This window comes from Haematobia irritans, chromosome 4, assembly GCF_050003625.1.
Source record: "Haematobia irritans isolate KBUSLIRL chromosome 4, ASM5000362v1, whole genome shotgun sequence".
Taxonomy (NCBI): Eukaryota; Metazoa; Arthropoda; class Insecta; order Diptera; family Muscidae; genus Haematobia; species Haematobia irritans.
Window position 1 is genome coordinate 3217267 of NC_134400.1, and position 5329 is coordinate 3222595.

Genomic DNA, 5329 nt, shown 5'->3' on the forward strand with positions numbered 1-5329 from the left:
TATTTATTTTTAATTTATTTTTAATTAAAAATCTTATATTTAAGTCTGTCACAATGAACTAAACAGTCGAACAGTGCCGAGTATATGATACACTAAATCAATCCTATTGAATCGGTATACCACCAAATTGTAGGTGGACTATGCCCGATTTGAAGAAGGTTTGTTATATAATCGATATATGGATACTTATCTAAATCTGAATCGATACGTTTTATATTTTGCCTAACTAAGGAAAATCTCTTCCGAAATTTGAATAATTGGCATGAAATTTGAAATATGAGCATATATGTATTTGTCCGTCAAAATAATATGTACAAAGGGGTAGCTTTAATTAAGAGTTTTGCGGTGTTATGTTTTTCATTTTAAGTAGTGACTTAAATACTCTAAAGCTAAACCAAATAATATTTAATAAAATCGTAGATATAAAGGCAGTTTACCAGGTATACCGGTATGAAGTGAGCGTCAATGAAAAATATTTAGTATATATCAAGTCAATGCACAACATCATATTTTTTCCATCGTGTTAAAAAATGTCGAGAAAGTGATGATGTGCGGAAAGCATTATTTTTATACCCTCCACCATAGGATGGGGGGTATATTAACTTTGTCATTCCGTTTGTAACACATCGAAATATTGCTCTAAGACCCCATAAAGTATATATATTCTGGGTCGTGGTGAAATTCTGAGTCGATCTAAGCATGTCCGTCCGTCTGTTGAAATCACGCTAACTTCCGAACGAAACAAGCTATCGACTTCAAACTTGGCACAAGTAGTTGTTATGGATGTAGGTCGGATGGTATTGCAAATGGGCCATATCGGTCCACTTTTACGTATAGCCCCCATATAAACGGACACTCAGATTTGGATTGCGGAGCCTATAAGAGTAGCATATTTCACCCGATCTGGCTGAAATTTGGTACATGGTGTAAGTATATGGTCTCTAACAACCATGCAAAAATTGGTCCATATCGGTCCATAATTATATATAGCCCCTATATAAACCGATCCCCAGATTTGGTTTGCGGACCTTCCAAGAGAAGCAAATTTCATCCGATCCGGTTGGAATTTGGTACGTGGTGTTAGTATATGGTCTCTAACACCCACGCCAAAATTGGTCCATATCGGTCCATAATTATATATAGCCCCCATATAAACCGATCCCCAGATTTGGTTTGCGGACCCTCCAAGAGAAGCAAATTTCATCCGATCCGGTTGGAATTTGGTACATGGTATTAGTATATGGTCTCTAACAACCATGCAAAAATTGGTCTATATCGGTCCATAATTATATATATAGCCCCCATATAAACCGTTCTCCAGGTTTGATCTCCGGAGTCTCTTGGGGAAGCAAAATTCATCCGATCCGGTTGAAATTTGCAACGTGGTGTTAATATGTGCCCGCTAATAACCATGCCAAATTTGGTCCATATCGGTCTATAGTTATATATAGCCGATCCCCAATTACACAAAAATTGGTCCATATGGGTTCATAATCATGGTTGCCACTCTAGCCAAAAATAATCTACCAAAATTCTATTTCTATAGAAAATTTTGTCAAAATTTTATTTCTATAGAAACTTTTATCAAAATTTTATTTCTATAGAAAATTTTGTTAAACTTTATTTCTACAGAAAATTTTGTCAAAATATAGAAAATGTTGTCAAAATTTTAATTCTATAGAAAATGTCAAAATTTTATTTCTATAGAAAATTTTGTCAAAATGTTATTTCTATAGAAAATTTTGTCAAAATTTTATTTCTGTAGAAAATTTTGTCAAAATTTTATTTCTATAGAAAATTTTGTCAAAATTTTATTTCTATAGAAAATTTTGTCAAAATTTTATTTCTATAGAAAATTTTGTCAAAATTTTATTTCTATAGAAAATTTTGTCAAAATTTTATTTCTATAGAAAATTTTGACAAAAATGTTATTACTATAGAAAATTTTGACAAAAATTTTATTTCTATAGAAAATTTTGTTAAAATTTTATTTCAGTAGAAAATTTTGTCCAAATTTTACTTCTATAGAAAATGTTGTCAAAATTTTAATTCTATAGAAAATGTTGTCAAAATTTTATTTCTATAGAAAATTTTGTCAAAATGTTATTTCTATAGAAAATTTTGTCAAATTTTATTTCTATAGAAAATTTTGTCAAAATGTTATTTCTATAGAAAATTTTGACAAAATTTTATTTCTATAGAAAATTTTGTTAAAATATTATTACTGTAGAAAATTTTGTTCAAATTTTACTTCTATAGAAAATGTTGTCATAATTGTAATTCTATAGAAAATTTCAAAATTTTAATTCTATAGAAAATTTTGTCAACATTTTAATTCTATAGAAAATTTTGTCAACATTTTATTTCTATAGAAAATTTTGTCAAAATTTTATTTCTATAGAAAATTTTGACAAAATTTTATTTCTATAGAAAATTTTGCTAAAATTTTATTTCTGTAGACAATTTTGTTCAAATTTTACTTCAATAGAAATTGTTGTCGAATTTTTATTTTGTCATATTTTTATTTTTATAGAAACTTTTATCAAAATTTTATTTCTATACAAAATTTTGTCAAACTTAATTATATACGTATTTAATAGGCCTTTTTTAAAGGGTGGTTAAATTGTAAAGGCCGATGTTGAATGTGAACCACACCTAAACGCCAAGTTTTTTCCGAATTTTATTTGACATTTCTCTATTTCAGACTTACTCAATTTGAACCATGGACGTCGTGAATTGGCAGAATGGTTCCAAGAAATGGCAACAGTGGATGATCAAGTTTCGAAGAAAATCATCTTCAGTGATTAGGCACATTTTCACCTCAGTGGATTCGTCAATAAATAGAATTGCCGCATTTGGGCGAATGAGAATCTAAGAGTGATTGTCGAAAAACCAATGCACCCACAAAGAGTGACTGTTTGGTGCGGTTTATGGGCTGGCGGCATCATCGGGCCGTATTTTTTCCAAAACGAGGCCGGTCAGGCAGTTACTGTGAGATGATAACGAACTTTTTATGGCCCGAATTGGAAGATATGGATGTGGAAGATATGTGGTTTCAGCAGGACGGTGCCACTTGCCACACAGCTAACGAAACAATGGCTCTTTTGCTCAACAAATTCAATGGCCGTGTTATCTCACGTAATGGCGATGTCAATTGGCCGCCAAGATCATGTGATTTGACACCGTTGGACTTTTTTCTTTGGGGTTATTTGAAAGAAATAAATCAACATCGGCCCTTGAAATTTTAACCACCCTTTAGATTAATATATACTACGTATGGACTACCTTGCAATTTAGAAGACGGTGTTAGGAAGTTTGAAGATACCTTGCCATCGGCAAGTTTTACCGCAACCCAAGTAATTCGATTATGGATGACAGTCTTCAATAGAAGTTTCTACGCAATCCAATGTGGGGGTACATAAGCTTCGGCCTGGCCGAACTTACGGCCGTATATACTTGTTTTGTTTCCATTTGAAGAAAAGTGCTGCATGGTTGCATCAAATGCTTGTCGAGGCGTAACATATCGTGATCGTACTCGATCAGAAACATACAAGATGGTTTCAACGGTTCAGAAATAATGAGTTTGATGTGAGAAATGAAGAACGTGGAAGACCATGATTTGCAAACGATATTGGATGGAGATGACACTTTGAGTTAAAAGCAAATGGCAGCAATGTTAAATGTTGCACAACAAATAATTTCTGACCGTTTAAAAGCTATTTTATTTAATACCGGTATACCTGGTATTCTGAAACGCACTGCCCAGCAAAAAATACTTCAGCAGTAAGAGTTTACTTGCGTTTTTTGGTATACAATAAAGTAGGCAATGCATCCATGAGTCGGTGGCAATAACGTAAACGAGTAATCAAACTAGTATATGATCATTCGTTTACGTTATTGCAACCAATTCATGAAGTATAGATGCATGAAAGGTAGTGCTGTTTTCCTTCACGCCAACAATGCTATACTCAAGATAAATATCACTTCTGAGCAATATTTCTATTAAAATGAGCAATTATATCAGCGCTATGTAGGTTAGGTTAAAGTGGCAGCCCGATTAGGTTCCAGGCTCACTTAGACTATCTATCCATTGTGATACCACATTAATTAAAAGTACCTATTACATATGGACACTTCTAGTTTAGAAGCTGCTCTAAATCGGGACATCGCCCACAAAAATTAGCGCTGATTCGGTTGTTTCGTAAGCAGTTGGTACGGCCTCTCTCCCTTACAATCCTGCTGAAATAGTGCTTCATTCTTTGCTTGGTGTATAAGGGGGCTTTACCTAAATCTAATCCGATATGGCTGATATTTTTATGAATGATGAAGTATCAAATGGCATAACTTTATGTTAATCTGAATTTTTTTCTAAATTCAATTCAGCTAGGAAAATCCTCTGAGCCAGTTTATGTGTAGGTTGTCTAAGAATTCGGACCTCTCTTTTGAGAACAACAAACAGATGGACAGGACGGACAATGAGAGCCAGGTTGACTATGAATTTTATTCTGAGTTGATCAGTATTAGCTCAATGACAAGGGATCTCCGTTTGATAGCCGAGTCCGAACTGTTTTTCACATTACTAAGAGGCTAACATCCCAGCAAAAAATGGAGCACTCTTTCAGCAGGATTTTAAGGGAGAGAGGCAGTACCAACTGCTTACAAAACAACCGAATCAGCGCTGATTTGGTTGTTTGCGATGTCCCGATTTATAACAGCTTCAACATAGCGCTGATATTATTGCTCATTTCAATAACAATTTTGCTCAGAAGTGAGCAATATTGTTATTGGTACGAAGGAAAACAGCACTACCTTTCGCGCATCTATACTGCATGAATTGGTTGCAATAACGTAAACGAATGATCATAAACTAGTTTAATTACTCGTTTACGTTATTGCCCCCGATACATGCAGTGTGGATGCACTGCCTACTTTATTGTATAAGAAAAAGCGCAACTAAATTTTACTGCTGAAATATTTTTTGCTGGGATATAACCCACCGCTGAAAAAATTTTTTGGTGTTCGGTCGATCCTTTGTATGCAAGGCGGACATGCTAAACATTGCACCATGGTGGCTCCCTGGAATGAATCGATGTAAACGTACGATCGAGGTATGCTATCTAACAAAGGTTGCAAGTGGTAACTCGAATATTCTTTGAGTGCTCTCCGAGACAAAATAAGGAGAATTATAAATTAGACTGCCAAAAGCTATCTGATAGTGGCAACCCGATATTTCAGACTCAAACTATTCAGTCCATTGTGATACCACAGTGGTGAACTTCACTCTTATCACTGAGTGCTGCCCGATTCTATGTTAAGCTCAATGACAGGG